Below are 24,184 nucleotides of genomic sequence, written 5' to 3'. Positions count from 1 at the left end.
TTTATATATATAGTTTTGAACTAGGATTGGTGTTACTTTATCGACAATGTTTGGCTAGCCGCTGTTGCTTTCTGGCGTGGTCACTGAAGCGCAGTTAAACCGAGTCCTGTGGTTGGTTCGTGTGAGTCCGTTTGTCCTTCTCCTGGCAAGTTGTTTGTTTGAGGTCGATGGTGGTGGGGTAGCCGTAGTCAAAATGAGCTTCACACGCATGGTAAGCTGCTTCCTCCAGGGCTGTTTTTTCCAAGCCCAGTCCCCCAGACCCCAGAAAATGGATTGGGAAGGTAAGGGGGGAGAGACCTGGGGAAAATGAGAGTGGGAAAAGGGAAGAGAAAAACGGACGAAGAAAAATAGGGAAAAAGAATGCTAGGGTTAGGTAAGGGTGCAGAAATGGTGGGAGAATTGGAAAAGAGGGGTTCAAGGAATGAAAGACATGGAGGAGGGGGAGATAGGTTAAGGTCAGGACAGGAGATTAATAGGGAAGGAGTGATTGCCAAAGATGACGATGAAGGAGAAAGAAAGAATAGGAAATAAGAATAGAAGGGAGACAGAAAAAAGAAGATGAAAAGCGCCTAACAAGGATACCAACGCTTAATTTACTAGCCTCGAATACGACCTCTGTGTAATCTGCGACCAGACAACTGCTGAGATGAGCGTAGAGTGGACTGCTCTGCAACAGGTAACATATGGTGGCACCTCTTTGCCATGTCTCTCGTGTCCTATAGCCGCACTGCTGTCTGAAGCTAAACAGCGCCTAACAAAGGACCAACGCTTATCTAGCCCAGCCTCGAGCTCTGTGTCTGCGACCAGCAACTGCTGATGATGAAGCGTAGAGTGCTCTGGCACTTAAACATGTGCCACCCCATATCTCTCGTGCTCCTATAGGCCCGGACATGCTGTCGGTCAAGCTGAACAGCGCCTAACAAGGAACCAACGCTTATCTACCAGCCTCGAGCTCTGTGTTGCAGACCAGACAGACTGCTGATGATGAAGCGTAGAGTAACTTTTCGCTCTGGCACTAACATGTGCTTTCTTCCTTTTTTTCATGTCTCTCTCTCGTCCTAATATGGCGGACTGCTGTCTCGAGCTGAACAGCGCCTAACAAGGACCAACGCTTATCTACCAGCCTCGAGCTCTGTGTCTGCGACCAGACAACTGCTGATGATGAAGCGTAGAGTGCTCTCTGGCACTAACATGTGCCAACCCCATGTCTCTCTCGTCCTATAGGCCGACTGCTGTCTCGAAGCTGAACAGCGCCTAAACAAGGACCAACGCTTATCTACCGCCTCGAGCTCTGTGTCTGCGACTCAGTACAACTGCTGATGATGAACGTAGAGTGCTCTGGCACTAACATGTGTCCACCTCAATGTCTCTCTCGTCCTAATAGGCCGGACTGCTGTCTCGAGCTGAACAGCGCTTAACAAGGACCAACGCTTATCTACCAGCCTCGAGCTCTGTGGTCTGCGACCAGACAGACACACTGATGATGAATGAAGCGTAGAGTGCTCTGGCACTAACATGTGCCACCCATCGTCTCTCGTGTCCCTATAGGCCGCAATGCTGTCTCGAGCTGAACAGCGCCTAACAAGGACCAACGCTTATCTACCAGCCTCGAGCTCTGTGTCCTGCGACCAGACAACTGCTGATGAATGAAGCGTAGAGTGCTCTGGCACTAACATGTGCCACCTCCATGGTCTCTCTCCGTACCTATAGGCCGGACTGCTGTCTCGAGCTGAACAGCGCCTAACAAGGACAACGCTTATCTATATGCCTCGTCACAGACAACTGCTGAGATGAAGTCTGTAGACGTGAACATGGCATGAATAAGCGCACCTCATATCTCGCACTCGCTATGTGCCGAATCTGTCTCAAGGATCTCAGGGACGACAACGCTTATCTACCAGCCTCGAGCTCTGTGTCTGCGACCTAGAAACTGCTGATGATGAAGCGTAGAGTGCTCTGCACTCATGTGCCACCTCATGTCTCGTCTATAGGCGGATGCTCGTGCTCGAGCTGAACAGCGCCTAACAAGGACCAACGCTTATCTACCATAAGGCCTCATAGCCTGGTCTAGCGACAGACAACTGCTGTGATGGTGAATGACAAGGCGTAGAGTGCCTCTGGCAGCTAACATTGCCACCGTTCATGGTTCTTCTCGTCCTATAGTTATTGCCGCTGGACTGCGTTCTGCTGAACAGCGGCCTAGACAAGGACCAACGCTTATGCTATCTAGGTCCTCCGAGCTTCTGTGTCTTGGGCGATCCAACATACTGTGATGATGAAGCGTAGAGTGCTCGCACTAACATGTGCCAGCCTTTCATGTCTCTCTCGTGTCTATACGGCCGGACTGCTGTCTCGAGCTGAGATGCAGGCCTAAACAGCGAGTACTGCTTTCTACAAGGACCATTGCTTATCTTCCAGCCTCGACCTTCTGGTTGTCTGCGACCTAGACAACTGCTGATGATGGATAGCGTAGGTGCTCCCTTGCACATAAATACATGGTGCCACAGTCTCATGTCTCCTCGTCGAAGGCCGGCACTGCTGATCGTCGAGCTGAACACGCTGCGCTAACAAGGACGTATCGTTATCTAGCCAGCTCGGAGCTTCTGTTGTCTGCGACAGACCAATGGCTGATTGTAGAAGCGTAGAGTGTGCTCTGGCCACTTCTGTCTGTGCGTCTCATAGGCGTACTGCTGTTGAAGACGAGCTGCCCAACAGCGTCCTTAAAAGGACCAACCGCTTATCTATCAGCTCTCAGGACGCTCTGAGCTGTGTGTCTGCGACCAGACAACTGCTGATGAGTGAAGCGTAGAGTCTCTGGCACTGAACATGTGCCACCTCTAATGTCTCCTCGTCAACGGCCGGACGCTGTCTCGAGCTTGACAGCGCTAACAATGGATCCAACGCTGTATCTACCAGCCTCGGAGTCGAGCTGTGGTCCCTGCGGATAGCAACAACTGCTGATGAGTGAAGCGTAAGTGCTCTGGCACTAACATGTGCCACTCAGTCTCTTCGTCCTAATAGCTCGGACTGCTGTCTTCGAGCTTGAACCAGCGCCTAACAAGGACCAACGCTTATCTACCAGCCTCGAGCTCTGTGTCTGCGACCAGACAACTGTCTGATGAAGCGTGAGTGCTTGTCTGGCAACTAAACTAAATGCCACTGCATGTCTGCTCCGTCCTATAATAGGTTCGCGACTGTGCTATTGGCGAGCTGAACAGCGCCTAACATCTGAGTGACCAACGCTGTATCTACGCCCTCCTGGGGACCCTCCCCTTGTTCTGTGTCTTGCGACAGACGCATACTGCTGATGGAATGAAGCTGAGTGCTCTGGCACTAACGAATGTCCACCTATGGTCTCTCTCGTCTCCTAGGTCCGGACTGCTGGGTCTCGATGCTGAACAGCGCCTCAACAAGGACCACCGTTTTTTAAATCAAACCAAAGTCCCCGCCATGCACGGAGCCTCTTTGGGGGTTTTTTTTGGGTTTCCCCCGGGGGGGGGGGAACCAAATAAAAGATAAAAAATAGCAACTTGGGGGCTAGGAAAAATGGATGAAGCTAAGAGTGCGTCTCTATGCGACTAACATGGCCACGTCATGTCCATCGTATCTATAGGCCGCTGGCTATCGAGCTACCAGCCTCGACCAACGCTTATCTTAGTTCCAGCCGAGCTGTGTGGCGACGCAGAGACATTGGCTGGCTGATGATGAATGCTGCTGACTTTCTCTTGATATAATGTGCTCATCCCAGCGTAGTCTCTCGTCCAGTGCCGGACGGCTTTAACGAGGCTGAACAGCGTCCTTTACTAACCCGTTAACGCTTTATTACACCTGTTCAGGTTTTTGTGGTTGTCCACAGCTCTGTTATGGATGTAGCTAGAGGGCTCTTGCGTTCTATACATGTGCCACGTTCAATAATTTCTCGTGTTCCATAGGCCATGGATATTGCCTGCAAGCTGTCAGCGCCTCGACTCAATTCGCTTTAATCTACCAAGCTCTCGAGCTCTGTGTCTTGGACAGCAATTGCTGATGATATAGAGCTAAGTGCTGGCACGTTGAACATGGACTGTCATGTTCTCTCGTCCTATAGTTGGCGGGACTTGGTATCGAGCGATACAGGCACTAACAAGGACAGCCTCTACCAGTCTCGAGCTCTGTGTCTGCGACCAGCAACTCTGATATGAGCAAGAGTGCTCTGGCACTAACATGTGTCATCCCCATGTTCTCTTTCGTGCCTAATTAAGGACCCATCTGCTGTTCCGAGTCTGAACAGGTCTTGCTAACAAGGCATTGCCACGCTTATTCTAAGCCAGCTCGAAGCCTGTGTCTGCGACCAGGTACAGATGCTGCTGAGCGTAGAGTGCTCTGGCACTAATGTGCCCGCCATGTCTCTCGTCGTGTCAATAGGTTCGTGATATGGCTCGGTCGAAGACTGAACAGTCGCCTCAAGGACTCAAGCGCTTGATCTATCGCATGCCTCGAGCTCTGTGTCTGCGACCAGACAAACTGCTTGAGCATTGAAGGCGTAGAGTGCTCTGGACTAACATGCCCCTGTATATCATAGTCTCTCTCGTCCTAGCCGGACTGCTGTCTGAGCTGACAGCGCCTATAATCAGCCAACGCTAAGACCAGCTCTGACCTTGTTCTGCGACAGACAACTGCTTGATTATCTAGAGTGCCTGGCAGCCTCATGTCTCTCTCGTCGAAAACAAAAAAAGAAAACAAAAATAAAAGATATAGGCCGGACTGCTGTCTCGAGGTGAGCAGCCGCCTAACAAGGACGCAACGGCTTATCTACCACCTCGAGCTCTGTCTGCGACCAGACAACTGCTGATGATTGAAGCGTAAGAGTGCTCTGGCACTAACATCGTGCCACAGCGGCCAATGTCTCTCTTGTGAGAGTGTGAGAGTTATGTGACGCCAGTGACTGCTGTCGTCGAGGTGAGTGAACAGCGCCTAGTGTTGACAGAGGACACGCTTATCTACCAGCCTTGGAGCTCCTGTGTCTGCGACCAGAGTGAGTGAACTGCTGATGATGAGTGAGGAGATGAAGTAGAGTGCTGGCACTAACGTGTCCAGTCTGGAGAGAGTGAGTGGGCTAGTGAGACGACGTAGTGAGTGTTGCCACCCATGTAGTGTGAGAGTGAGTGAGAGAGTTGTGAGTTAAGTGAGTGAGAGTGAGTGAGAGTGAGTGAGTGTGTGAGTGAGTGTGCTTATCTATCCCAGCCTGAGCTCTGTGTCTGCACCAGACAAGCCTGCTGAGTGAGAAAGTGTGAGGTGGGGTAAATGTGCCACCTCATGTCTCTCTCTGTCCTAGAGAGCACTGAAGTGTCTCGAGAAGTGAACAGCGCCTGAACAAGGTGTGAACGCTTATCTACCAGCCACGAGCTGGGTGTCTGGAGTGATGAGAGTGCTGAGTGTGATGTTAGTGAGCGTAGTGCTCTGGGCATAAATGTGCCAAGAGTGTGTGTCTCTCTCGTCCTAGGCCGCCTGTGTCTCGAGCTGAAAAAGCGCTAACAAGGCCAACGCTTTATCTACCAAGCCTCGAGCTGTGCGTCTGCGACAGACAACTTGCTGATGGTGAGCGTAGAGTGAGTGTGACATCATGTCTCCTTTGAGAGTGAACAGACACGTATTTCCGAGCTGAGTGCTGAGCTGCTTAGAGCGTCTCACTGCTGTGAGAACTGCTGTGTCGCCGAGCACAGACAACTGCTGATGATGAAGCGTAGAGTGCTCTGGCACTAACATGTGCCACCTCATGTCTCTCTCGTCCTATAGGCCGGACTGCTGTCTCGAGCTGAACAGCGCTAACAAGGACCAACGCTTATCTACAGCCTCGAGCTCTGTGTCTGCGACCAAGACAACTGCTGATGATGAAGCGTAGAGTGCTCTGGCACTAACATGTGCCACCATGTCTCTCTCGTCCTATAGGCCACTGCTGTCTCGAGCTGACAGCGCCTAACAACGCTTATCTACCAGCCTCGAGCTCTGTGTCTGCGACCAGACAACTGCTGATGATGAAGCGTAGAGTGCTCTGGCACTAACATGTGCCACCATGTCTCTCTTGTCGCTATAGGCTGCTGTCTCGAAACAGTACAAGGACCACGCTTATCTACCAGGAGCTCTGTGTCTGCGACCAGACAACTGCTGATGATGAAGCGTAGAGTGCTCTGGCACTAACATGTGCCACCCATGTCTCTCTCGTCCTATAGGCCGCACTGCTGTCTCGAGCTGATAACAAGGACGCTTATCTACAGCCTCGAGCTCTGTGTCTGCGACAGACAACTGCTGATGATGAAGCGTAGAGTGCTCTGGCACTAACATGTGCACCTCATGTCTCTCTCGTCCTATAGGCCGGACTGCTGTCTCGAGCTGAACAGCGCCTAACAAGGACCAACGCTTATCTACCAGCCTCGAGCTCTGTGTCTGCGACCAGACAACTGCTGATGATGAAGCGTAGAGTGCTCTGGCACTAACATGTGCCACTCATGTCTCTCTCGTCCTATAGGCCGGAATGCTGTCTCGCTGAACAGCGCCTAACAAGGACCACAGCTGCCTTCTGTGTCTGCGACCAGACAACTGCTGATGATGAAGCGTAGAGTGCTCTGGCACTAACATGTGCCACCTCATGTCTCTCTTCGTCCTATAGGCCGGACTGCTGTCTCGAGCTGAACAGCGCCTAACAAGGACCACGCTTATCTACCAGCCTCGAGCTCTGTGTCTGCGACCAGACAACTGCTGATGATGAAGCGTAGAGTGCTCTGGCACTAACATGTGCCACCTCATGTCTCTCTCGTCCTATAGGGCTGGACTGCTGTCTCGAGCTGAACAGCGCCTAACAAGGACCAACGCTTATCTACCAGCCTCGAGCTCTGTGTCTGCGACCAGACAACTGCTGATGATGAAGCGTAGAGTGCTCTGGCACTAACATGTGCCACCTCATGTCTCTCGTCCTATAGGCCGGACTGCTGTCTCGAGCTGAACAGCGCTAACAAGGACCAAACGCTTATCTACAGCCTCGAGCTCTGTGTCTGCGACCAGACAACTGCTGATGATGAAGCGTAGAGTGCTCTGGCACTAACATGTGCCACCTCATGTCTCTCTCGTCCTATAGGAAGCCGCACTGCTGTCTCGAGCTGACAGCGCCTAACAAGGACCAACGCTTATCTACCAGCCTCGAGCTCTGTGTCTGCGACAGACAACTGCTGATGATGAAGCGTAGAGTGCTCTGGCACTAACATGTGCCACCTCATGTCTCTCTCGTCCTATAGGCGCACTGCTGTCTCGAGCTGAACAGCGCCTAACAAGGACCAACGCTTATCTACCAGCCTCGAGCTCTGTGTCTGCGACCAGACAACTGCTGATGATGAAGCGTAGAGTGCTCTGGCACTAACATGTGCCACCCGCATGTCTCTCTCGTCCTATAGGCCGGACTGCTGTCTCGAGCTGAACAGCGCCTAACAAGGACCAACGCTTATCTACCAGCCTCGAGCTCTGTGTCTGCGACCAGACAACTGCTGATGATGAAGCGTAGAGTGCTCTGGCACTAACATGTGCCACCCATGTCTCTCTCGTCCTATAGGCCGCACTGCTGTCTCGAGCTGAACAGCGCCTAAACAAGGACCAACGCTTATCTACCAGCCTCGAGCTCTGTGTCTGCGACCAGACAACTGCTGATGATGAAGCGTAGAGTGCTCTGGCACTAACATGTGCCACCCCATATCTCTCGTCCTATAGGCCGGACTGCTGTCTCGCTGAACAGCGCCTAACAAGGACCACGCTTATCTACAGCCTCGAGCTCTGTGTCTGCGACAGACAACTGCTGATGAGAAGCGTAGAGTGCTCTGGCACTAACATGTGCCACATCATGTCTCTCTCGTCCTATAGGGCCGGGACTGCTGTCTCGAGCTGAACAGCGCCTAACAAGGACCAACGCTTATCTACCAGCCTCGAGCTCTGTGTCTGCGACCAGACAACTGCTGATGATGAAGCGTAGAGTGCTCTGGCACTAACATGTGCACCTCATGTCTCTCTCGTCCTATAGGCCGCACTGCTGTCTCGAGCTGAACAGCGCCTAACAAGGACCAACGCTTATCTACCAGCCTCGAGCTCTGTGTCTGCGACCAGACAACTGCTGATGATGAAGCGTAGAGTGCTCTGGCACTAACATGTGCCACCCATATAGGCCGGACTGCTGTCTCGAGCTGAACAGCGCCTAACAAGGACCAACGCTTATCTACCAGCCTCGAGCTCTGTGTCTGCGACCAGACAACTGCTGATGATGAAGCGTAGAGTGCTCTGGCACTAACATGTGCCACCTCATGTCTCTCTCGTCCTATAGGCCGGACTGCTGTCTCGAGCTGAACAGCGCTAACAAGGACCAACGCTTATCTACCAGCCTCGAGCTCTGTGTCTGCGACCAGACAACTGCTGATGATGAAGCGTAGAGTGCTCTGGCACTAACATGTGCCACCTCATGTCTCTCTCGTCCTATAGGCCGCACTGCTGTCTCGAGCTGAACAGCGCCTAACAAGGACCAACGCTTATCTACCAGCCTCGAGCTCTGTGTCTGCGACAGACAACTGCTGATGATGAAGCGTAGAGTGCTCTGGCACTAACATGTGCCACCTCATGTCTCTCTCGTCCTATAGGCCGGACTGCTGTCTCGAGCTGAACAGCGCCTAACAAGGACCAACGCTTATCTACCAGCCTCGAGCTCTGTGTCTGCGACCAGACAATGCTGATGATGAAGCGTAGAGTGCTCTGGCACTAACATGTGCCACCTCATGTCTCTCTCGTCCTATAGGCCGGACTGCTGTCTCGAGCTGAACAGCGCCTAACAAGGACCAACGCTTATCTACCAGCCTCGAGCTCTGTGTCTGCGACCAGACAACTGCTGATGATGAAGCGTAGAGTGCTCTGGCACTAACATGTGCCACTCATGTCTCTCTCGTCTATAGGCCGGATGCTGTCTCGAGCTGAACAGCGCCTAACAAGGACCAACGCTTATCTACCAGCCTCGAGCTCTGTGTCTGCGACCAGACAACTGCTGATGATGAAGCGTAGAGTGCTCTGGCACTAACATGTGCCACCCATGTCTCTCTCGTCCTATAGGCCGCACTGCTGTCTCGAGCTGAACAGCGCCTAACAAGGACCAACGCTTATCTACCAGCCTCGAGCTCTGTGTCTGCGACCAGACAACTGCTGATGATGAAGCGTAGAGTGCTCTGGCACTAACATGTGCCACCTCATGTCTCTCTCGTCCTATAGGCCGGACTGCTGTCTCGAGCTGAACAGCGCCTAACAAGGACCAACGCTTATCTACCAGCCTCGAGCTCTGTGTCTGCGACCAGACAACTGCTGATGATGAAGCGTAGAGTGCTCTGGCACTAACATGTGCCACCTCATGTCTGAGCTGAACAGCTAACAAGGACCAACGCTATCTACAGCCTCGAGCTCTGTGTCTGCGACCAGACAACTGCTGATGATGAAGCGTAGAGTGCTCTGGCACTAACATGTGCCACCCATGTCTCTCTCGTCCTATAGGCCGGACTGCTGTCTCGAGCTGAACAGCGCCTAACAAGGACCAACGCTTATCTACCAGCCTCGAGCTCTGTGTCTGCGACCAGACAACTGCTGATGATGAAGCGTAGAGTGCTCTGGCACTAACATGTGCCACCTCATGTCTCTCTCGTCCTATAGGCCGGACTGCTGTCTCGAGCTGAACAGCGCCTAACAAGGACCAACGCTTATCTACAGCCTCGAGCTCTGTGTCTGCGACCAGACAACTGCTGATGATGAAGCGTAGAGTGCTCTGGCACTAACATGTGCCACCCATGTCTCTCTCGTCCTATAGGCCGGACTGCTGTCTCGAGCTGAACAGCGCCTAACAAGGACCAACGCTTATCTACCAGCCTCGAGCTCTGTGTCTGCGACCAGACAACTGCTGATGATGAAGCGTAGAGTGCTCTGGCACTAACATGTGCCACCTCATGTCTCTCTCGTCCTATAGGCCGGACTGCTGTCTCGAGCTGAACAGCGCCTAACAAGGACCAACGCTTATCTACCAGCCTCGAGCTCTGTGTCTGCGACCAGACAACTGCTGATGATGAAGCGTAGAGTGCTCTGGCACTAACATGTGCCACCCATGTCTCTCTCGTCCTATAGGCCGCACTGCTGTCTCGAGCTGAACAGCGCCTAACAAGGACCAACGCTTATCTACCAGCCTCGAGCTCTGTGTCTGCGACAGACAACTGCTGATGATGAAGCGTAGAGTGCTCTGGCACTAACATGTGCACCCATGTCTCTCTCGTCCTATAGGCCGGACTGCTGTCTCGAGCTGAACAGCGCCTAACAAGGACCAACGCTTATCTACCAGCCTCGAGCTCTGTGTCTGCGACCAGACAACTGCTGATGATGAAGCGTAGAGTGCTCTGGCACTAACATGTGCCACCCATGTCTCTCTCGTCCTATAGGCGACTGCTGTCTCGAGCTGAACAGCGCCTAACAAGGACCAACGCTTATCTACCAGCCTCGAGCTCTGTGTCTGCGACCAGACAACTGCTGATGATGAAGCGTAGAGTGCTCTGGCACTAACATGTGCCACCCATGTCTCTCTCGTCCTATAGCTGCTGTCTCGAGCTGAACAGCGCCTAACAAGGACCAACGCTTATCTACCAGCCTCGAGCTCTGTGTCTGCGACCAGACAACTGCTGATGATGAAGCGTAGAGTGCTCTGGCACTAACATGTGCCACCCATGTCTCTCGTCTATAGGCCACTGCTGTCTCGAGCTGAACAGCGCCTAACAAGGACCAACGCTTATCTACCAGCCTCGAGCTCTGTGTCTGCGACCAGACAACTGCTGATGATGAAGCGTAGAGTGCTCTGGCACTAACATGTGCCACCTCATGTCTCTCGTCGTGAGCTTACCAGACAGATGCTGATGGTGAAGCGTTGCACACTCGGTAACTGCCATGAGCACCACTTGTCGTCTCGTCGGGAAGGTTGGAAGGCAGTAAGGGTTGAGAAGGAAGAGAAGGTGAATGAAGGGTGGTAAGTGGAAGGAAGAGATAGGAAAGGTTTGATGGAAAGGAAAAGGTAATAAAGGGGTGGAGAAAGGGGTAAAGTTGGATTTGTAAGGGAAGGAGAGAGAGGGAGTTGGATGGTAACAAAGTGTGAGAGGTAGAGGTGAAAAGTTGAGAAGGTTTTGGAAATTGGTGTGAAGCAAATGTGTAGAAGGGCAAAATAGGGAGGCTATTGGAAGGTTTGTGGGAAGGGAAGAGGTTGGAAATGATGAAATGATGACAAGAGGGAAAAAGAATTTGTCTGGGATTAAAGAAGATAATTGATGAAGTATATGGTGTGGGAAGCAAGGAGTGAGGTTGGTGGAAAAGGAAGGAATGGGAATAACCTGAAAACATAAAAGAGAAAAGTACAACTGTGGCTAATATAATGCAACCAAAAAGCATTGTGTAAGCTAATATCATTGTGTAAATATGTGCTGCCAATTACTATACACCATTATCCATAGTGAAAAAATGAGGTGGCTTGATGGATAAAAGAGTGAAATTCCCACAAAAAACCTAGAGGCAGTTCCTTCCAAAGCCAATCACCATGCAAGTAGTGGAAGAAGTAGTTGAGTGCCTATGTATTTGTGTGTGTGTGCTTGCATGCGCGCTTTGAAGTGAATGCAACAAATGCAGATAACAATTGTCATTCAATGGAACTCAACTATGTCATTCAATAAAGTGACAATCTAAATACACAAACACTAAATCTTAATTGCAAAAGCAGTTACATGAAATCAATGTGTCTACATTATTATAATCCTTGAAAGGTGACATTGCAAGTGAAATTACTAAAATACATGTGTCAAGGGAGTTGAAGAGATGTGTTGTGGAGTGCGGGTAACAGTTCTTATTCAAGGAAATTTAAATATGTCATTGAATGAAAGGAATCCTCAATTTTAATCAAAAATGTCTATATTAAGTTTGGTGCCACTTACCTTATGGGCTGACCTGACCTGGTTTTAAAAGCTGGTTTACCAAACCTGTTATCTGTAAATGATGAAGAGCACACATTAATAAAGCAATGGTATTTTGAGGTAACTGTAAACCCATATACAATAAACATTCTGACCAAATTCCTTCAATTCTAGACCACGTGTAATAGTTTAAGAGCACCTAGATTGATAGTATCTGTATAGCACCAAAGAATGAAAAGAGTCAATTATTATCATGAATAGAAGGTCAGAGTTCATGAGTAACATTAAAGAAAGCACATGACAACCTAGGAATAAGGGGAGTTAAGAGTTTACTTAGCTGTAGACTGTACTGCATTACTCATTAAATGTGCAAATACGGTACTCGACTGATCAACATATTTCTCATATTCTTTGTCTAAACCAGGCATGTAAATTCCTCCATTAATCTTGGTTCCAAACTGTGTGTGAGTCTCAGTGTGTATATGCGCCTGTGTGTGTGTGCCTGTGAATGTATGTGGTGGGAAGTGAATCCTTGGAGTGCAGGTAATAATTGTCATTGCAGAAAATTAAATATTTCATATAATAAAGAAATAGTTTAAATTCTATTTATTAATTGTAAAGACCAAAACACTGTTTCCTGACATGAAGTCTTAATGGATAAATGTACACACACAAACACATACACCCCGAGACAGAAACCAATACACACAAATGCATGAACAAAGCAGGTATTGTTCACTGTGCCTCCGAGGACTACACAGAGTAACAAAGTGGTTATTCCTTGACCTATAACAATTGTAATGACTAAATTTAGTCATCGTACCTTTGCTAGAAAGTGTAGTTTGATGCTTTACAGTCGTGCAGCTCTGCACAGAATTGACCTGGCGAGAAGTCTTTTCGTAGCTTGCACACAGGTGAGCACGAGCTCTGGTCATGGTGAGTCTCGCAACCTGCGGACTGCACGTGATTTGTTGACATCTGGGCTAGAGCACGTGAACCGCTGTCTGTGTTGTCCCATCTGTGTTTATAGGACATCCTGGAAACATGGCACATTACCCTACCGGGAGATATACAAAGGGAGGACAAGAGGTTGAGGGGAGAAGAAAAAGAGAGAGCAGCTTGAGAGAAGGGCGCGACGAGTCATCGCCAACCGGTTGACTAAGGACAAAGTCTGTGCTCGGAGCTACGTTCTGTCTACGGCTGTCTCACGTTGTGACTCAGTGTTCCTGCTAGCAGTGTGTTGCCCCAGGCACAAGTCTGGGAGGGGATGTGTCAGTCAGCCTGCCAGACATAGTATTGTAGTGTCTGACAGCAACAGCATAAGTTTGAATCTGAACAGTGAAGACATAATATTTTGCGGTGATTTTACTCTCTCGCAAGTCGTAATATCTAGAGAAGATGAGAAAGAAGTGAAGGTCTAACTAATCATCTTGACAAACGAGCACTTTCTATCCGTATTTGCCCCGTAGGTTTACCCAGTTACAGTGTTCCCTCGCTACTTCGCGGTTCATATATCGCGGATTCACTACTTCGCGGTTTTTTTTTTTTTTTTTTTTGAGTGAAGTATCGATGATACTTCCGCGCTTCTACAAAATACCAGAGATATTTCAACAGGAAAAAGACGAAAAATGAAGCTGTATTAGTATCTGCTTGGAGAATTTAAGACTTCAACAAAAGAAAACGGGAATTTGATTATGGAAGACATAATCTGTTATTGCACTGGAGTCTAGACAACACAGTGCGCTTGAAGAAATATGGTTGCCCTCACTCAAGTAAATGAAAAATTCTTTGTTCAGCCTGATGTCAAGGCTACGCACTTACAGCATCATTCCTTGATGTGTTCTTCAGACTTTTAAATGTTGCCAATCGTACAGAATGGACCAGAAATCTGCGGACTGGAAAAGCTGCTCAGTGCTGTGAAAGAGTTCACCCTTGTGCACTGAAAATATTCCATGCTGTTGATGTTCACAGACTAAGTGACCTGGTCTACAATTAACTTTAAAGGTACCCGACCCATCCCGAGAAAGTCACGTGCTAGATGTACACGATGCTGGTTGAAGATGTTAGAAAAGGATAAGTAAAGACTGTCGCCTTTCCCCACAAAAACTTAATTCTTTGAAAACTTCGATGAAAATGGCAAAGTTAAGTGAGTCCCAAGTGTGGGCATGTGTTTATGTCTATGTCAGTGTAAGTTTGGGTTTGTTTGTTACAAACGGGGTTAGGGTGGGTGGCAGAGTGACAGCATGTTTGCATGTCTCCAATGAGATCCACGTCTATTGTAGATGGAATGAACATGTGAACAGTAGTGAGCGTGTTAAACATGTAGAGAATATCAAGCAACCATCATTGCTTGTTATGTATCATCAATCAGAGTTAGATAAGAACCTACATTTTTTTGTATGACAAAATTTCGATTTGACATGACCGATCTAGAAACACATATTTACAGATACCGGAATCACTCGATGGAAAATATTCTCTGCTCGTTGTGGGGAAATGTTATTGAAGATGAAATCTACTGTGTGCTTGTCTGCCCATTCCGAGGTAGCCTGAGGATAAAATTTATTGATCTTAAATAATTAGAAACCCAAATGTCTTCGAGCTCATATTACTTCTGTCTAAATTATTGAAGCTATTTGCAGAAAATTATGTATATTTCTTTTTTTCTTTCTTATGCAGCTTAAGCCTTGAAAGCGATTTCATAAACAGGAAGATTTAAATTGTATTCAGCTTTACACAGTTTTTGTTTGTTCGCCTTGTCGCAATAAATAAAATATATCATTGTTATCTTAAACACTCCTTCAAAGGGACTCAAGACCTTATTAAAGGAACCAATCATCAGTAACCTAAACCAACGCAGGATGAAAAAGTCCAGATGGATGTTAATGCTTTGGACTGAACCAAGCCTACTCTCTAAATCTGTTAATTTCCCTGGGACAAATTTCATCGCAAATATGCTTTTTAAGAACCAAAATAGAATTGTGCACAGTACAATATATAAAAGTAAAATGTCTCACTTATACTTTAATTCGAACATCTTATCTTAACACAGCCATCATGTGGCACCAACCTTTCTATCCTCCACGTGTTTTTGCTTTCTGCCGTTGGAGGCGTCGTCGTTGTCCAGATGCATGAGGGACAGTTGATCTCCGGGTCGGCTAACGGCGCTCTTTCTGGTGACAACGACAAGGCAAGAAAAGCATCGAGGCTAGGAATTATCTTCTCCTAATTGTGGAGCGCACGTGCATCATGCCTTCACGCCTGCCATCCGGCCGGCCAGCATGGTTTGGAGCTGACTGAGTGCCGACAGGTCTGGCACATCGATTTGCTTGCCGCTGGACCCCTTATCTGTTACAGTCACCGAGGATTCACTCATTCAAGGGGTCGCACTCTCTGGCCCAGCAATAGGAGACAACAACAAAATAGGAAGAAGAAGAAAAAGGAAAAATCTTAACTTCTCTAAAGAGGTTCCGTGGGATCAATCAACTTTTTTTATTTTGGAGTGTTCTTAGGTGAAATCATCAAGACTAGAGTAACATGATGTTAAGCGGAGGACTTACACGTTTGTTTCCATCTATAAAAGTGATAATGACAGGTTAGTAGTTGATAATCTTTGCTCTATTGATAAACCATTAATTGAGGAGTTTATAGTCCTTACTGAACCCTGTAATGACAATAAACCCTCATACAGAGTGTTGGTGCTAAACTACGCCATTCCACAGCACACACTTCTTAGATAAAAGCTGAAGAAGGATCACTGAATGTTGAGATGCTAGTAAGAAAGCAAAGGGATGAAAACAAAATTTCTAGTAAACATTATTCCTCCCACCAACACCCGCGTAGCTAACGGACATGAGCAGTGGATGTCAGGCTGACCGAAGAAGGTGGACGCAATGCGGGGCGGTGGTGGCGGAGAGGTACGACACTTCCATTATCGTTGTGCGCCTCCAGCTCAGCCAGTCGATGATGCTGTCCATCACCAAAAGCTAACAAGCAGCAGCAACCTGCAATCGGGCATCCCTGGAGCAGCAGAGCACCTTTCGGGGTGTGGGTCTGGAGGGGAAGCAGGGACGTAATATTCGGAAATATTGATGGAGTGTCCTGTCTAGGACGGGAGGATCTCGCGGCTGTCGACAATTGCAGATGAGGCAGTGAGTGCTGCAGGCTAGTCACGTGACCCGTACAACCTGTCACCCTAGCGCCTAAATAAGTCTCTTGTTGTAGAAAAAGTCGTATAAGTTGCTTCACCTTCCTAATACTTTTGAGTCTTTTTTCCACTTAATTTTCCTCTCTCTCTCTCCCAACATGCGTGCTGGGGGGCACACACACACAAAGACATATTTTCTCTATTTCACAGTTTTATATATTGCCTTCCTTTTGAGGTATGACTTTACAATCCCTCAATAACAATATTTCTCAAAACCTTAGGACAGAAACACAGCTACTCGCAAAGCACTGATCTCTCCAAAGTTTCTTTCCTTTCGAATCGAGTTATGTGTTATTAACAGTTTTATTGGGAACCTCAAGTTCATAATCAATCCATTGTCAAATACAGCTGTGCGTACTCCTGTCACCACACTACCATTTACTGGCTAAAAAAATATAATTCTTTCAAATTTCAGGAGGAAGGTTGATCTTTAAAAACTTTATGAAATATGTTTGAATCATGGAGTATTTGGCTCGTGCGTACTGCTTGATTTTTTTGGCGGGATGTTTGACAAATAGAAAAATACTAATTGAAGGAAATCTTTTTCCATAAATATCTTTATCTCTTTCATACTCTTTGACTTCACATGATAGATATATTTATAATTATAAGTGACCAACCAGTTCAGTAACTGAGATCTCTTGTCGGGTGTCTGTGGGTATGTATATGCCAGCGCATGTCTCGGGGAAATTTTCTCACTTATCCGACTTCATTCAGTACTGAGTACACGCGCAGTCGGGAATCTGTGACGTCAGTCTCTGATGTCCCGTTCTGCTTTATGTGACCCCGGGGTCAGGGAAACTGTCGAGCCGTGTCTGCGGTGTGAGTCCACGTCCGGCCGGAGCCACTTGAAGGGACTTTGCGGGCGGAAACGATAAACTCTGTTTCACCTGTTGGAAAACTTTCCACAAAATGTCAGAGTGCGTGGCTTTACCGCGCTACACGCGCAATCTCCCCTCTACACTGGAACCTCATTAGAACGTCTGGCGAGTGTCCGAGAGTGAAACTTGTTTACGAGGGTGTAAAACTCGCGTTTATTGGACAATCAGTAAGTGTAAAATCTTTTCTGACAAGTCTACACAGTTGGACGTTATAGATGTCGACGATAGAAATGTGCTGCACATGTAAATTTAGAGAGTCTTAGAGACAGCGCATGTACTGGCGGGGTATTGTAAGTGGCACACTGTGTCAAGAGCACGCGGCAAGCTGTCGAGTGGACAGAATGAGTTTTTTAGTCACTGGTCCGAGCGAGCTTTTAGTGTACTAATCAGACTTTCAAAGGTCTGTGCAAGTTTAAGCAACAAAGAAGATAATCATGTAAGTTAAAAGAAATGAAAACGAGAGATTAAAAAGTCTTACTAGATGTTACAGAGTGCTTCTTATTCATTTTCGGAATATTTTTAGCACAGCAGTCGGCCATCAAATGCGCAATTGATCTACTGAGTTCATTTCTTGGTCTCGTAAGCCTTGTAGTTTCCATGGAGAATCGTGGCATTTAGAGGAGGTTCTTGTCTACATCCCTAGCAGGCTTGAAGAGAGGGAAAACAGGTCACAACAACTGTGTCACAATCAGTAAAGCACTACGAGTGTAGATTGACCAGATGAGTTGGGAGGACCAAGAACTCCTAAAAGTCACAACTCATGGAGCCAGTCGCACACCTCAAACTGGAAATACTTTTTGGTCTTAAATCAGTGTAATTACTTTTGTAGAAACACAGTGAAGAACACAATTTTAGAGCTTTCTAAACTAAAATTGTTTTTTAATAAGATAAAACATTTCAAGTCAGAAGTTTGTTCACATCAGCACAATTTTTAGTACGCGCTTTTTCAACGCATCTCGATGGCATGAATGAATTTTTATAAAAACGCTTCTAAATATTTTCTTAAGGACAATTTAAACTTTAAGAAACATGTTGTGCATCTGGACTACAAGTCAGATTAAACTGTCATTGTTGCAGGGAAAAAACATCATACACAGACCAGTCCGTCTCGCCAGATGTCCTGTGATATGAAGGAGGACCTCTTGTGCTCAGTCTGTCCAGAATCACTGACGTGGATGTCCCCATGTCCCGCTCCATCCTCTGCTACCTCCACTCAATGTTGAATGTGAAAGGAGGTCCACTGTATGTGATCAGCCTCACCCTGAGAATGTAAAGACGCTGTTTCCAAAAATAAACCTTGTCGGTAAAAGGTTTCTGCATTTCGTGATTCACATCAAGTTAGCATCCATCCTACTAAACATCATCCAAACAGCAAACGTTCAAAATAAAATTCCAATCAAATATCAAGAGTACCAGTCTGCTTTTTCAATGAACTTTATCAGCACAGATAGTATAGTTGTTGTTGAGCGAAAAAGATCGGTAGCAGCTGCGCTTGGAAGCGACCTAGTCCCTGACGAATCCTCTTTTGGATGTCTGGAATCCGTCTTACTCCACCCTTCTGCAGATCCCTTTAATCTCTGAACCGGAAGCACCGGCGCCTGACCGAGTTCTGCTCCGTCGGGGCAAGGACTTGAGGGTCATCGTGTTGAAGACCCTGGCTGACAAAGTGTCGGCTCAATCTCCTACTTTCACATTAGACATACAAGACCTTTGTATCCCAAGTCCATATGTAACACTCTGGGTTTGTCTGTCCCGTGTGACTGTGTACAGTGGGGTGCACTGCGATCTGACTGCAGGAAGTTTTAATACTCACTGTAAACAAATCCAGCAGCACTGTAGTGTGGTTAGGCTCAGAACTGTAATTAAAAAAGAAGTAGACCACATGCAAGATCACCTCGGTAAAGCATGGGTGGACAAGGAGACAGGTCCCTCACAGAAAATCAACAATCGTTCTTTGACAATCTGCATGTTGGACACTGTTTCTAGGATTTTACGGATTGTAATTAAGTCTGCTACTCATAGAATGAAGTGGATGAAAAATACCGTTTACTTTTTCTTCTTATGGCAGGATGGGATGAGGTGAGTGCTTGCAGTGTAGAGAAGTAACCAGGGTAGTTTGAGTTCTAGATCTCATCAGCAGGTGGGCGTCGATACTACCCAATCAGCCAATGTGTGAAACGGTGTTTCCTAATTAGACAAAGTGTTAGACTGTGCCTCCTAATTAAACAAAAAGCGAGACGGTTCTTCAATATTAGACAAAGTGTCAGACGGTGTTTTAATATAAGACAAAGTATAAGACGATGCTTTCTAATTAGTGCACGAGACACTACCTCCTAGTATCAGGTTGGGTGTGGCGGTGCTTTTGTTGCCACATGGTGTATCTTGCAAGTCCATGATATTCTAATCTCGTGATACCTCCATTCCTTGACGTCCAGTTATTTTCCACCAAGAAAACTTTGTTCCAGTTATTGTCGGGACGGAGTAGTCACAAGAACATGGCGCTGAAAACGTTTTTGTCTTGGCCGACATCTTATCGCTCGACACGAGGAACCGGGGTCTGTAATCGACTAGACATCATCGTCTCTGTTATCACCAGATTTATCGTCGCTAGGAGCAGAAGTCGACACAGCTCACAGGTCAGCACGACATCAAAGACTGGAGTTTTCTCCCTTCTCACTGTCGAGGTTTCGTGTGTGACGTCAGCAGGTTCTGCTCATTATCTAGCAGGGAGGTAACTACCTCGTGAAACAACAAACCACATCCAGTGGACTCACTGAATCAGGTAATCGCCCTTTCTATTTGAATAAGAAATCATGTGTGCTTCATTTCGACAGGTCTGGGGACTGCGGTGGGTCGCCAACCTATGAAACTGGAGGCTCTGACATCAATGTCCTCAGTAAGTATAGCACTTACACTGGCTTCACATCACTACCTTACCCAGTCTCTTACTTCGAGATCAGCCCGGCTTGAAATTGTTTGGAATGTTTGTGACAGTTCTGAAATAAAAACGAGAAGACTTCCCATGGATGAGAAAGCTTCCATCCAGCCTTGATGAAGGCTGAAGAAAAATAAAATCAGGTGTAATACATCATTAGAAAGTGAATGGGGATGTAAAGAGCTAGATCCCATTTTAAATGAAAGCAGCACGATGTCTTTGTGCCAGACGATGGATCATCCTGTCAGACGACATTCGCGGGGCATATCGGGATCAATGAGCCACGTGCGGCGATGGCCGGTCGTCTGATGAACGTGAGGTGAAGTGGTGTGACGGGACACGAACGCCCACCGTGAGATACAGATGCTTTAAAGGTGCATGAACACCGTTTACAAAGTACCTTACATACAGTAGTACTGTGTCTTACTCTGGAGACAGTAAATGTTCTCATTATTTTTTATTCAAATTTCATCTGCTTCCAAGCAAATATGATTGCAAACTGTTTACAAAAAAATGTTTCGTCTGCTGTTTTGCCTGTCGGAGAGTCTCTCATGCATGCAAAATGGATGATAATAAAAGCATCAAGAAAAAAATCTCAGACTAATTGAGTCAGTAGTCGATCTCTTGCATCCGAGCCTTGTGTCAGAGAAATTCGAAACTTTGCCTGCAGACAACCGAGAGACGGGAAAACCGCTAATACCTAGTGACCACCATGGTTTAAAATGTTTCACAATGTTTTGTGATACGCTATATTGTATTTGCGTGGAAATGGTGCATTGTATTTCGTGGATATTAAGCATTGACTGGACTCACTGGATGGACATCTTATGTTCCATTCTGATATCTTACTGTTGTATCCCTGGTTCACAATGCCAGTATTAAACGTTTAGTTTGAATGATTTATTCCATTCATTGCTTAGCATGCCTAGATTAGACTTACTCTTACAGCTTTGTGAACTTGAATTTCTAGGTGACAATGTTGTAAGCTTGCCTGTTAAACAAAGTCTGAAGGTACCTCTGAGCTATCTCAATAACTTTAGAGCAGCTGTATACAACATTATTCAAGCTCCTCTTGTCCTTCACGGGTAAACGGTTGTAAAACCAGATGAGCGAGGACAGCAGCTCTACATGTGGAATCTATAAAATCGCTGAAGTAATCGCTGGTGACAGAGAAAGACCAGCTTTCAGAGAAGAAAGAGGCGTTGTTGAGCGTTTTACACAATAGCCCATCCCAGCAAAATGACCTGTCGAAGCTGGTGCCCAGGTATTTCAATGTATTGACAATTTCCACGTCCTGGTCATGGGCGACAATTACGGGACTTAGTGGAGAGTTTCGATGGAAATTAAAGGCAATTTCGTTATCTTACCCACATTAAGTCCTCAGAAATTGTCATAGCACCAGGCAATAAATTCATCCAAGGCTACATTATTGGTATCTATTGGCTCGCTATGAAGAGAGACCTCAGTGTAGTGTCATCGGAGAATATGACAAGATGTTGACCCTCATAGTTACTGCGACAGCTGTTTGTATACAGAATAAACAAGCTCAGGGATAAAATACAGCCTTGGGGTGATCTAGGGAACATCGTGAGTAAGAAAAAGTGCCATTGTTAACCAGACAGTAAATGATCCATGACACTACCTAAATCGAATATCTCAAAGCGAGTACACAAAGTGTTAAAAGTATCAGACAGGACCATACTGTCAACACCTGAGATGTAAATTTTATCTTCCGATCCCTTGAGCCGATCTTTATCAGGCTTTGTAGAAAATAACAAAACTTCTCTAGCTGTGACACGATAAATAAAAAACAATTGAAGGTGAAAATAAACGAACCATAACTCCCTTAGTCACGCAACTGCAACAGGAAAGGGAGAGCATCGGCGTGGCCGGAAATTTCATCTCTCGCTGGAATGATGCGCTGCATCTTTCTGTCCCCGTCAGGGTTATGACAGGCCTAACCCTATTACATGTCTCCAATGTCTGTGATGTTTTATTCTGACCAGCAAAATTTGCTTCAACGCCGACTAGATCATCACAACACGCGAGCTGAAAGCAGACAAAAATGGAAATGGATAGACGCAGATGCAGAGAGTAAACACTGGTATCAGGAAGACAGAAGAAAACAATGACGACAGACAAGAACAGAGTGAAGACAAACAAAAACATACTGAAGACAAATTTTAAAAATACCTATTCAAGTCCCCGCATGGGCAATGGGCAATGTCAAAACACTCTCCATTCACACTAAGAACACTTGTAGGGTGAAATCCATTCACGTCTTGGCCTGTAGCCTCCCGCCAATGGCGGTGACGACCGGTAATGGAGGAAGGCAAGAAGGGTAAAAATGTATGCCATTAATTTTCCTCTCGTGATGGCAGTCTAAGTTGAAACATGCCTGTACAATGCCTGGCGATTTTCGGGTGAGCGCCTGTCAAGCCTGGATTACATCAATGCACACGACACTGGGGATGATGCCCTGGTTTTAAGGAAGAAACGAAAGATTATATGCTGCTTTTTTTTTTTTTACTTTTCTATCTCTCCTCTCTCTCTCACACACACAAACGCACGCTCTAGGAGGAGTCAGACAAAGGTGTTGTGTGGGGCAACAAATTACAACCTACAGATGGAGGTGAGCAAGTCTCTCAGCAGCTTGTCACACAAAGTCTCCTAGTTTACAGGACCTTTCTTGACAGAGGACGGAGATATCTGTGTTTCACTGTCTACTCTCACTCATTGTGGATCGACAAGGTGCTCAAGCCACCACACCACTAAAAGGTCAGTTACACCAGCTGGCTGAACACAGGGAAGGCCGCCATATTTCATGGCGAGTAGCGAGTTACTCACCTCCGACAGCACCGACAACTTTAAAGGCCACCAGCAAGGCCAAACAGCTTCTCCGTGCATACAAACGTTTGCTGCTATTCACCCTCATCAGTGTGTATCATTAACAATTTTAGGAACTTTAGTGTGAAACATAAACAGACAATTCATTTTCGATAATGCAAATATGTAATATTGTCGTAAACTCTGGGGCAGGAGTCCGTAGATTGGGTAGGGGTATGATTTCTGACACCCGGTCTAACACACCGTCGATACTCCCACCAAATCACGTCGACATCTCCCGCATGCGCCTATACTAAATTGCTGATCTACACTTTTTAATTAGCTTGCTGAACCCTCAGCATGCATTACCACAAATAACAACACGCAATTTAGTATATTCAAGAAATTATTAATCAACAACAAGATTATTAAAATTACCAAATGATAAAAGGGAATACGAAAAGAACAAGCAAGGTTGTAAGAAGCTGATTCACTAACTTGGCTAATTACCTAGGTCGTCCCGTCGTCTAAAAGCGCTGAGCTTGCATCTAGATCTTTCCAGAGCAACATGCGTTCAATTGGTCAGTCAAGCCACATGACACACCACAACCAATCACGCTTCACAGTTATCACGAGAAGTTCTCATCAGCTCTTGCGTGTGTTACGTCATTTCTAGAGAAAGAACAGATGTGTAAAGCGGAAAGCAGTGAAAAAAAGAAAGTACCCGGTTGTGAACCATCACATTTCTGCTACAATTTTTACAGTAGGCCTAAAGACTATTAATAAAGGCAATAGTCTTGTATTATAATGTATCTTAAAGAACCTTCATATGCAAGAAGTTATTGAAAGGCAGGAAGTCAAAACATTTTGTTGTAATTCTATGCACACGCAAAAATTAACATAACGAAAGAGTATGAACATGCACTCATATCTATACCATATACAAGAGAAGCTAGATTAGTGATACCAATTTTCAAGATGTGATGAAAGAGGATCCTCTCTGGTGTGATATTGACCTTTCAATGCTTTCAATTCAAAGTGACTTTGTGTTATGATGACGTGTATATGTACTGGGTAGTTGTGATTGTCAGTTGTGGTGATAGCAAAAATGGTTGTGAAATATTTTCTCTTTGGTGTGGAACACATCATTAAACTCCTCCTCATAAACATTCCCAGACCATGCAAAACAGACAAACCACGGACATATGTAGGATATTAGTTCCTGGACAAACTGATTTGATCTCATGCACAAGCAGAACCACCTACGCACTCACTTATCAGAGCTTTTCCAAATTCTATAATGAGGGGAGACAAAATTCGTTTATTTACCCAAACGGCTTAGTGATGGATCTTG

General features: G+C 46.6%; 2 long non-coding RNA genes across 5 annotated transcripts in view; one reads left to right on the top strand and one right to left on the bottom strand.

Annotated features, from left to right (window-relative positions):
* LOC112568836 overlaps positions 1–18,476 on the top strand; it is a 27,878-nt gene extending 9,402 nt beyond the window's left edge. The window contains exons 1-2 of one of the 2 annotated variants that reach the window (XR_003100206.1): positions 16,693–17,236; positions 18,147–18,476. This is a non-coding gene — a long non-coding RNA (uncharacterized LOC112568836). Of the gene's footprint in view, positions 1–16,692; positions 17,237–18,146 lie in introns of those variants that run through there. The other variant, XR_003100205.1, reaches the window with a different exon arrangement.
* LOC112568835 lies at positions 18,227–24,184 on the bottom strand. 3 transcript variants are annotated; one of them, XR_003100204.1, is made up of 6 exons: positions 24,160–24,184; positions 23,329–23,502; positions 22,198–22,483; positions 21,841–22,053; positions 18,883–18,925; positions 18,227–18,347 (listed from the first exon to the last, which is right to left on the bottom strand). It is a non-coding gene; the product is annotated as an uncharacterized LOC112568835 (long non-coding RNA). The 3 variants fall into 3 exon arrangements; XR_003100202.1 differs by lacking the exon at positions 18,227–18,347 and having other exon boundaries at positions 18,701–18,925; XR_003100203.1 differs by lacking the exon at positions 18,227–18,347 and having other exon boundaries at positions 18,701–18,925; positions 23,341–23,502.

Source organism: Pomacea canaliculata, linkage group LG7 (assembly GCF_003073045.1).
Source record: "Pomacea canaliculata isolate SZHN2017 linkage group LG7, ASM307304v1, whole genome shotgun sequence".
Lineage (NCBI taxonomy): Eukaryota > Metazoa > Mollusca > Gastropoda > Architaenioglossa > Ampullariidae > Pomacea > Pomacea canaliculata.
This window is presented reverse-complemented; position numbering and strand designations above follow the sequence as displayed.